The sequence below is a fragment of the Lissotriton vulgaris genome, chromosome 4_1 (genome assembly GCF_964263255.1).
Source record: "Lissotriton vulgaris chromosome 4_1, aLisVul1.2, whole genome shotgun sequence".
NCBI classification, from domain to species: Eukaryota; Metazoa; Chordata; class Amphibia; order Caudata; family Salamandridae; genus Lissotriton; species Lissotriton vulgaris.
In genome coordinates, this window is record NC_141691.1 from 1,363,685,537 (window position 1) to 1,363,697,562 (window position 12,026).

The window sequence follows — 12,026 nt, forward strand, 5'->3', positions numbered from 1 at the left end:
TTTAGTGTAGTCCCAGCGATTCTACAGGCCCTAGGCCTGCTGTCTAACTCTCACGTGGTTCTTATACCACTTGCTTAGTATATGGTTTGTGAGGCCCCTAGGGCATAACTGTATTTGTGCAACTTATTGTATGCTAATTGAGTAACTTGTGATGCACTTCGACCTCTGACCTCATAAAGAGTGCAGAGGGGTTGTTTTTAGAATAAATACATATATATTTGATATATACCTTGTGTGGTATCCTTTCATTTGGTATTCAAGGGATTATTATTTTTAAAACCTCTTGTTTCACATGCTCTCCGAAGTCTTAGCCTATGACTGCTGGTCCATGTTACCACTAGGATAGCTTGTCTATAAGGTTGACTTTACAACCACCATCAATAAGGATCGATTAGACTGGTACAAGGTGCCCACAAGAATATTGGACATCATATGCCAGGCTAACTTCTCACATTGGTGTGCAGCGGATGGGATAAGAGCTTGCTGTTGTTTTACCATATAATCTTGAAATATCATTTGAAAGATCACATTAAGGTACCTGTAGGTACATATAAATCAAGTTCTTATAATACATAAGTTCTACTGAACTTAGCAGTTGTAGGTGGTAAGGGCCTAGCACATCCTGACTACAACTCCTAGAGAGGTTCTAGTAGGAACCCATATAGTGTAGGTAGGTGCACACACCACACCTCACTAGAAAATGTCCTTTGAAGCAGGCCCTAGTGGACCTCTTCAAGAAGAAACCCAGAGGGTGCCTTCTAAGTATGACTCATTCACTTTTCATGAACTGAGAAGACTGTGTGCAGTCAGAAAGTTGAGACAAGGACAGAGTCCAACCTTTAACGACCTGGTAGATATCTTAGTGGCTCATGATGTAGAGAATGCATCAGACCCAGGTAACCAAGGAGGTAGACAGGGGGGGCATCTCTCAACAGAGGAAAATACTACTGGAGATGATCCAGTGGTCTCTGATGAGGATGATGACCAGGATGCAGCTGATGAAGCTCCCCTGAGCAACATAGGACTGTCTGGAGGTGCAGAGGGCCATGGTAGTCCCCCCGCTAACCTTCCAAATAGGCCTAACAGTGGAACCAGAAGGCCCAGATCACTGTCCAGTGGTTCTGATCATTCTGATTCCTCAGTAGGGTCCAGTCCCTCTGCTGTGAGGAGGATGACTTCCCCTCAGAGGAGAGAGCACAAAGCTAGGATGAAGGAAGTCAAGCTTAAGATCAAGAGGCAAGAAGTTGCCCTTGCAAAAGAGACGCTGGCTCTTGAAAGAGAAAAAACGTTGTATGGGCTAGAGCATACAACATACACTAGTTTATTTAAGGCATGTATGGACATCGTGTGACAGACGTAGCGCCAACTATAAAAATAAGATTAACGTATGAAAATTGAAGATATTAGTGCAATGGGACCAATTGCAATTTGATTCAAACCTTGTCCAACACATCCCTTTTTGCACCTACCGACAAGATGCAATTTGACGATATAGCTCAGATTACAACCAATAAAGCTGAAACTCTTGGATTCACAACAGAAGCCGCTGAAGAAATTTACGGTTTGATACAGGAGACCAGAGCATTCACCCCTCAAATCATCGCAACTGCACAGTTGTTACGGCAATTCGAATATATAGGTAAAAAAGAGATTAATCAAAGGCTACACGCAACCACCTTAATTCATTATCATAAGAACAAAAGGATTCCAAGGGGATTAAGAGTAGCCCTGAAGCCAATGCTTTCTAAAAATAACAAGAAATTCATCGAAAAATGGTATCAAATATTAAGCAAATGTTCATTAGACCTAATTCTCCTTATAGTAGTAGAACTCTCTAAGATATTGAACGAATTAGAAGAAGAAATAGAAAATATCAAAAAAGAATTGAATAAAGTTTCAGATTTACAAACTATGCTGGATGACATTAACACAAAGTTAGCAAGATATGCTAAAGAAGTGAACGAACGCAAAGTGAGGAAGTATCGACGAGATACGATTGATTATAAATTAGAAGAAGTATATACATGGGCTGAAATTTATAATCAAAAGAAATGGCAACAACCACCACAAAAATCCAATACCGGTTCTTCACAAGAAAGTGTAGTCTCAGACTCAGATATTGCACATACCCGTGGTCATCACCACTAAACCAATTGAGAAGAAAAAACAAGTCAACACAGCACAACAACCAGCTTTTTTAGAGATAAGCCCAGCTGCTAACGCTCCACCACAAATAGAAATGTCAGGAGGGGCAAAGGAAACCGAGGAAGAACGAGACAAGAGAGTGACAAGAAGCCAAACGAAAGTGACTTAGTCATTAACATTTCATCTAGAAAACTCACTAAAGCTCAGACTACAATTTTAGACAAAGGCACAACCTTTGTCCCAACATACAAATCCAATGTACCGGAGACAGAAGTAGCACTCTTCAAATTATTCAGATCTCGGAAACTACGAGACTTCTTTAAAGACAATCAAACCACATCAGATGATGCCCAAGAATTGTTCTCAAAAGAATTTAAATCCAAAAGCAATTTTTGTGCACCATTTTCTCACAAAACAATTGAGGCTTTCGAGAGAACTGTCCAGGTGGAAATCCAAAAGATCGCTTTCGCTAAACCTAAGAGAAGTAACCTTTCCAAAAAAGAATGGAATACGCTGCAAAATCTCAGTCAAGGTACAAATCTAACTTTTCAAAGAGCAAATAAAGGAGAGGCACTCATTGTTATGGACACCACCTTTTATGCTACAAGTGTTAATAATCATGTTAAAAACAAAGAAATCTACTTACCACTAGATACTGATCCCACCCATGAATATCAAACCACTTTACAAAGAATATTAGACCACGCTTTGGAAATGAAATTGATAAATGAAAAAACTCACTAATTTTTCAAGACAAAATACCCTCACAGACCAAAACTATATATGCTACCAAAAATACATAAGGACTCCAAAAATCCACCATTCAGACCCATAGTTTCAGCCTGTGGCTCTATCTCCGAACCGATTGGTAAATTTGTAGACTGGTATCTGCAACCAATTGTGCAACAAAGCAGCACATATATCAAGGACACAACCGCATTTCTAAATCTCCTGAAAACCATTACTCTAGAGGAAGGAAAAAACTACTGGCTGTGTACTGTGGATGTCACAGCCCTCTATACTTCAATTCCACACAATGAAGGAATCGAGGCCCGAGAATGGTGTTTGTTAAACAGTGAAATGATATAAACACACAAGATATTCCTGCTTGAACTCATGCAATGGCACTTTACCACAGCTATTTTGAATGGCAAGGCAAATTCTACAACCAATGTAACGGAACATCAATGGGCTTCGGGGGGGGGCACCTTCGTATGCCAATATTTACATGTCCAAATTTGAAACGTATTACATTTTGAACAACCCAAATTGGATAGCAAATTTGATTGTTTTTAAACGATATATTGATGATATATTCCTCATATGGAGCGGTGAAAAAAGGCAACTGGAAAGAAACATTGAAATCATGAATACCCACAATGAGAGAATAAAATTCACCCACAATATAAGCAATCAATCTATTGCATTCCTGGATGTTAAAGTCATGATAATCGACAAGAAATTAAGCACTAAGGTTCACATAAAAACAACTGACAGAAACTCAAGCTTATTATACCAAAGTTTTCATCCAGACACTCTAAAAAAACACCTTCCGACTTCACAATTTATCAGACTCAAAAGGATCACTTCAGACCCCATTGACCTACAAGGAGCATTCACTGATCAAATGAATAAATATCATCAAAGTGGATATCCACAAGAGATTCTTGATGAATCAATCAAAAAAAGTCACTGATATATCTAGATAAACTCTATTAACACCAAGATACAAGGATACTGAGAAAAAAACTGTGTGTACTGAAATACTCAACTGAAGCATTGAAAATCAAATGAATAATCAATAATCACTGGTCACTCATCAAGATGGAACCTGACCTACAAGGATTGTACAGTGATCATATCACTTTCGCCATCCAGAGATCAAAATTTTTTAAAGAAATTCTAACCTCCACTAAAAATAGTGAAAATGTCCCATAAAGGCATGTCCAGATGTCAAAATTGTGTGCACTGCAACAACGTCATTGTAGGCAACGTAATAACACATCCAACCAAAGGTCATCAAATTGATTTACAACATTCAAGCACATGTGACACTAAAAATACCATCTACGCAATAAAATGCCTGTGTGGAAAAATGTATGTCGGACAAACAGAGAGAAAAATTAAAGTTTGAATAACAGAACACAAAAGCAATATCCGTTCCCAGAATATGAAATCTACTATAGCAAGCCATTGGAAGGAAGCTAAGCACCAAATATCCCAACTAAAATTCACCATTCTGGAGGTAGTTAAACAGCACTGCGACATGGATCCCATGAAACAAAGACTAAAAGTAGAATTCTATTGCATCAAAAAACTTAACTCCCTACAACCAGCAGGGATGAACGACAGAATCAAATTTTCTTGTTTCCTATAAACTAATAAGAGTTTGACCTCATTGGCCAACGGACTCTTCTACTCCCCCCCGAATTGCCAAGAACTTTCACTATTTTTTACTATTTTTCACTATCTTTTTAAGCATATTATTTTGTGAAGAACGATTGTGTATTAGCTTTATTGTAATTAACGTCTTATCGACAGCAACACATACTGAGACATACTTTTGTTATACCGTTCATTTATCTTTTAGTACCCATTTGTACAACATACACACTAACTTCTATTTTCCATATAAAAGGTAGCGCATTGACTGTCACTGTTTCAGTTCATATGATACACCTCCCATCATACATGAGTAGTCTTATTTAAACTCAACAGAGTATTAAAATTCAGGAGTCTTTATTGATGTCTCGCCATCTAGAACAATAGAAAGCACACGCCTCCTTGAAGCCATTTCACTCACATCACGTCACTAGGGCATTCTTAACACGATAGATATCATTGGCCGCATTCACACCACCTCTGTACGCAAGTCAACTGACTACAGAGAGAGACATCACAAACTTTTCCAAACCGTAAGTTTACAGAATTTTTGTACTGCTTTACCGCAGAATATACCTCGAAGTAGGATGCTAGCGCGTATTCGCCGCCCAACTTTTAATCAAAACGGCCGACAACTCTGCATAACCTAAAATCATGTTAGCAACCACTTTAATGCTACTCGTTAGAACCCTCTGATTACTCCCCCACCCCACCAGCTAACGCCACCTTAGTTAATGGTCACAATCGATTAACCCAAGATATCCTCTCACTTAAGCAATCTTATTTCCGTGCACTAACAGAGCTGGACGATTCACATAAAGCGTTGTACTTCAACTCACGTATAGTATCGTATCTTTTTATTGCCTCGACATTAAAATGCTAATATTCATGCTGTATCTATTTTACTTTCACTTTACCATTTCATTTTTTCACTTCACCGCTAGTGTACATCACAACGCACCTTTCATTATAAATGATAGAAGGCATTATGTACAATATCTAATGCATGTTTACAATAGTCCTGTATTATTTCTTTCACAGACCCCTGATGAAGGGTCACTACATATGACCCGAAATGCATTGGGTATTGGAATTGTACAAATAATATTTGGAAGATGAATTCATAAGAGGATTGAGATTATGAATTGAATAGAAGAAAGAATAAAAATATATTTTCAAAACGAATGGATTTGATCTGGAAATTTTTAAAACCTTGATTGAAAAGAGTGAAGAAACTTGACAGTTTCAAGTATAAACAACCGCACGCCTTAGTGAGAAGGTGACCCTTCTCACAACATACACTAGTTACTAGAGCCCACTGGTGGCAGATAGGGAAAGGTCAGACACCTGAACAAGACTGTCCCTCCCTATCAGGTTGCGGATGACATCCACAAATGGATAACTGCTTTGGAGAGGGCTTGCGAAGTACAGCAGGTACCCCAAAGTCAGTGGGCAGTAATCTTGTCTCCTTTGCAGACAAAGGTAGAGATAAGCTCCTGACAGTTAGTGAACAGGATGCTGACAACTACAACGTCCTGAAGAGTGCTCTAATAGATGGGTTTTGTCTTAACCACTGAGAAGTATGGGTTGCTGTTCAGAGACAAACAACAAATGGCCTGTCCCTCCTGACACTCTTATTATTTCTATTTTGTATGCAAGGAATGTAGTGGTATACAATTTCTACTACCACAAGCCCACTGTTTTTAGGCTATTCATAACTGTACATGTGTCAGAAGCTATCAAGGTACACACAAGATGCAGATAAAATTGTCAAAATACCATCACCCACCAAACATTAAGTGGAAAAAATGTGGGAGAAAGAGTGAGCCCCTCACGGAAGTACCGCCAATGTGGTTTTCTGGCTAGCAGTTGCCAGTGTACACATTTATCATCATCGGTAACTCACTCTTATAATAGTGGAAAGGAAAGACAAACACAAGAAAAAGACCAACAACATAAAACAGTGCTTTTTCTTAACATCAGCCCCACAGTCTGCTGATTGTTCTTACCATAGCAAGTTAGCATGAACCCTTGCTATTTCAGTGTGCACATACACCAAACCCCTAGTGAGAAATGAAAACGTGAATCTCACACAGTTAAAATTGAAGAATTCACTGGCCACTCTGGATTTATTCTGGGCTGCGAAATCTTCAAATTAAAACGACTCACACCAAGCAGAATCTTGTGTGAATCATTGTCGCCAACATGTCTCATTGCTATTAATTTAAGCAACTTCTTCAGGGCAAACAGGGGTTATCCACTTTAATTTCCACTCTCTTGTGAACCACACCTGTGATGGTAAAAGACGACAAATCACAAATAAAATGAGCCAAGGGTTCAAGACCCTTACATACCAAGTAGCTGGATCGAGGTATAGCACACTGCTGTGGCACTCAAGACGTACAAAAGAGAGTGGAAATTCGGTATTTACCGAATCGGTAAATACCGAATCCTGCAAGGGTGCAGGGGGTGTCACTTTGACACCCTCTAACACCCCAGGTACAGGCTTGTGTGACATGTGGCACACATACATGCCCTAAGGGCATGTCTGTGTGTCACATGGCACAGGTGTACATGCACAGATGTGCATGTACACCTGAATTCGGTATTTTATCACCCAATTGCATTGGATGGTAAAATACCGAATTCTGAAGGCCTGTAGCACTGTAAACAGTGCTACCTACATCTGGGAGTTACCGAATCGGTAAAATTACTGATTCGGTATTTTACAGAATCGGTAAATTTACCTATTCGGTAAATTTACCGATTCTGTAAAATAATGCCCCCTACATCTCAATCACCAAATACCGGTCGGTAACGGCCGAATTCGGCCATTACCGGCCGGTATTTGGTGACCTACATCGGGCCCCAGAAGTCTTCTCAAGGTCCCCAAAAAGCTTCTAATGGTGGGGGTTCCCAACCTGCAAAATAAGAAAGAAGGTCCTAAGAAACCATGGTGCAAAGTATGTAAGGTAAATACTCGCTGGACAAGTGATTGCATCAAGAAGGAGGCAGCTCCAGCCACCATTGCACCTAAGGCAACTGTTCCCCCTAGTACAGCTAATAGTGGTGGTTCTCAACAGAAGGGTGTAGTAGGGTTAACCCTGGGAACTGAGGTGGATTCCGGCCTAGTCAGAATACCAACTCAAGCTGTTCTTGTCTGTGATGTGGACATGGCTATGTCCTCTACTGTGAGCCCCAGTAACTTGGGCAAGTACAGACAGACTCCTTTAATTAATAACAAAGTGGCGCAGGCCTACAGGGACACATGTGCTAGTGTCACAATGGTGACACCCAGCTTTGTGGACCCTGGACAGATAATACTAGGTGACAATTACCTAGTGACCAATGCAAGCAATATCACTACCACCCATAGTATGGCAATTGTCAATTTCTCCTGGGGATGGGTAACTGCCCTCAAAAGAGTTGTGGTTAGTTCAGACCTCCCTGTAGAATGTTTGCTTGGCAATAACCTAGAATCTTCAGTCTGGTCTGAAGTAGAGTATAGGACTCATGCAGAAATGTTAGGTATATCAGCACATGTCCTTGCTGTGACCAGGTCACATGTCAAAAATTGCAACACTGAACAGGCCTGGATCCTGAAATAATGGACCAATTGCCTACCAGGAGGAGAAGCAGTAGGGTTAAGGCAGTGCATTCCCCCTTGCCTCAGGAAGAGGATCGGCCTTCTCAGGAAGCTGATTGTGAGACCCAAGAGGAAACTGTTCTAGAAGAGCTTGAGCCTGATCAGGTTGAGTTTCTATGGACAGGGGGACCCTCCAGGGCAGATCTGAGGAACGCACAGTTGTACTGCCCTTCTCTTAAACCCCTCAGACAGCAAGCTGCTGCTGAGGCTGCTGGGAATACTAGTGGGACCCAGAAAATCTATTGGGATGATGGGCTCCTGTATTCAGAGGCTAGAGACCCCAAGCCTGGTGCTTCCAGGAGGTTGGTCATACTTTTAGCATTCAGGGGCTTCCTTCTCACATTAGCCTACGATATTCCCCTTGCAGGACATCTTGGCCAGAACAAGACTTGGGACAGGCCTGTCCCTTCTTTCACTGGCCTCATATGTCAGAGGATACTAAGGAGTTTTGTCGCTCCTGTGTCACCTGCCAAGCCAGTGAAAAATCTGGTGGCACCACAAAGGTCCCCCTAATGCCACTACCTGTGGTGGGGGTTCCCTTTGAAAGAGTAGGGATTGACATTGTTGGACCAATGGATCCCTAAACAGCCTCTGGGCACAGGTTTATTCTGGTGGTAGTGGATCAGGCCACCAGATACCCAGAAGCTATTCCCCTAAGGGCCACAACAGCACCTGTTGTGGCAAGAGCCCTCCTGGGAGTTTTCTCAAGAGTGGGTTTTCCGAAGGAGGTCGCCTCAGACAGAGGTGCAAACTTTATGTCTGGATATTTGACTGCTATGTGGAAGGAGTATGGAGTGAACTGCAAGTTCACCACACCCTATCATCCACAGTGCAATGGTCTGGTGGAGAGATTCAACAAGACCTTAAAGGGCATGATCAAGGGTTTACCTCAAAAGCTTAGGCGAAGATGGGACATCCTGCTGCCCTGCCTTTTGTTTGCTTACAGAGAGGTCCCACAGAAGGGGGTTGGCTACAGCCCTTTTGAACTTCTGTTTGGGCATCCTATAAGGGGACCCCTTTGTATGTTGAAAGAGGGATGGGAGCTACCTCGTAAACCTCCCAAACAAGACATTGTGGAATATGTACTTGGTCTCCGCTCCAGGATGGTTGAGTACATGAAAAAGGCATCCAAAAACCTTGAAGCTAGTCAGGAATTGCAAAAGGCCTGGCATGACCAAAAGGCTGTGCTGACTGTTTACCAGCCAGGACAGAAAGTGTGGGTGTTGGAGCCAGTGGCCCCAGCAGCTCTCCAAGACAAATGGTCTGGACCCCACACTATTGTTGAGCAAAAGGGAGAGGTAACCTATTTGGTTGACCTTGGAACGCCCAGGAGCCCCCACAGGGTGCTGCATGTCAACAGATTGAAACCATAGGTTGACAGGGCAGACATGGGCTTGCTCATGGCTACAGATGAGGGACAGGAGGAGGAGAGTGACCCTCTCCTAGACCTGCATTCTCAGAACCCTGATGATGGTTCAGTTGATGGTGTAGCCTTGGCAGGCAGCCTCACTGACAAGACAAGTTCTACAGTCCTACAGACATATGTTTTCTCTGATTCCAAGTCAGACTACCTGGTGCACTCATGAAGTGGACACTGGGGACAGTCTGCCTGTTAAAAGTAAGATTTACAGGCAACCTGATCATGTTAAGGAAGGACTGTATTAGGACAGAAGTCCAAAAGATGTTGGAGTTGAAAGTCATTGAGCCCTCAGAGAGCCCCCCTTGGGCCAGTCCAGTAGTCTTGGTGCCTAAACCTCACACCCAAGATGGTAAGAGGGAGATGAGGTTCTGTGTGGATTTCATAGGTCCCAATGCTGTCACTAGGACAGATGCCCACCCAATACCAAGGGCAGATGAACGCATTGACAGATTGGCATCTGCCAAGTTTTTGAGTACATTTGACTTGACAGCTGGCTACTGGCAGATCAGACTAGCTGATGATGCAAAAGCCAAAACAGCATTTTCAACCCCAGGAGGACATTATCAATTTGTGGTAATGCCCTTTGGTCTGAAAAATGCACCTGCCACTTTCCAAAGGTTGGTGAACCAAGTCCTCTCAGGTCTGGATGACTACTGTGCAGCTTATCTAGACTATACTGCTGTCTTTAGCTCCACTTGGGAAGATCACCTGATCCACCTGAAGAATGTTTTGGAGGCAAAATGCAGGCCTACCAGGTGCCAGATAGGGCAGAGCAAGGTTGTATACCTGGGCCATCTTGTAAGTGGAGGTCAGGTTCAACCATTGGAGAGCAAGATCCAGACCATAAAGGACTGGGCTGCTCCCACCACCCAGATATATGTCAGAGCTTTCTTGGGCCTGCCTGGGTACTACAGGAAATTTGTCAAGGGGTATGGTTCCATAGTGACACCCCTTAATGACTTAACTTCCAAGAAAATGCCAAAGAAAGTTCAGTGGACAGTAAGCTGTCAAAGGGCATTTGATGACCCGAAGCAGGCCATGTGCACTGCTCCTATTCTGCAAAGTCGAGACTACTCCAAAGAATTCATTGTTCAAACAGATGCTACTGAGTTGGGGGTAGATGCTGTTCTTTCACAACTGAATAAAGATGGTCAAGACCAGCAAGTAGCTTTTATTAGAAGAAGGCTGACCCCTAGAGAGAAACGTTGGTCAGCTATTGAGAGGGAGGCCTTTGCTGTGGTTTGGGCACTGAAGAAGCTGAGGCCATACTTGTTTGGCATTCACTTCAAGATTCAGACAGACCATAAGCCCCTCTTGTGGCTAAATCAGATAAAGGGTGAAAATCCCAAACTGTGTAAGTGGTCCATTTCCCTACAGGGGGTGGACTTTACAGTGAAACATAGACCTGGGACTGATCATGCCAATGAAGATGGACTCTCCAGATATTTCCACTTAGAACATGAAGACTCAACTGGTCAAGGTTAGTTTAATGTCACTACGATTGGGGGGGGGGGGGTATGTAGGAGAGTAGGGCCTGCTTCCTATGGTCACCCCCACTTTTTGCTGTGATTTTCTGTTTTTTCGACTTTAGTGTGGCTGTGGGCCTGCTAATCAGACCCACAGCCCAGCTGTTCTCTCTCTAAATTGATACCATGTACTTTATGTACATACCAGAATGGGTATTGTGTCACCTTTGTGAACCCCTGTATATGTACCATAGGTACCCAACGCATAGGTGCATCCAAGGCCTACCAGGGGCTGCAGCATGTATTTTGACACTGACACCACAGGCTGATCACTCAGCCTGGGTAAGGTGGTGTAATCACCCCTTACTTAGATATAGTATATCTATATCTACCTATACATATAGACACATATGCACCTATAAGTCACTCCTATGGTAGGCCTCGACAGTCTTGGAGGCAGAGTGCTTGGTTTTATGTGAGAGGGTGCCCTTGCATGAGCTGAGCCCCTCTGCAGCTTTCAGAACCGTCTCCTTATAGCTGTTCTATGATATAGCCATACCATATACTCTTAAGTGCATTATAATCCTCGCGGTTAATGCTAACTTTGGTTTGGCTTTATCAAAACATGTTGTGATCGGTGTCAAACACTTTGGAATACTACCCCCCGCTAATTCTGGCGGAGGGGGTAGCATTCAACCCTTCTAGGGGGAAAAGACATGTAGGTTACTGCTTTACCCGGTTAAAGTTAAACAGAGCCTCAGCATCACAAAATGGATGCTGCTGCCACAGACACAAGTCTGACCTCCTGTTGCTGGGGGAAACTCCAGCAAGGGCGGCCTGGACAATAGGTTTCCTGTCCAGGGAGGTGCCAGCACCTCCCCAGACAGGGGTTTTGTGTATTGGGGCAGGGAGGGCTGCATTCAGTGAATGCATCTAGACACTGCCTGGGGCACACAAGGTACTCCAT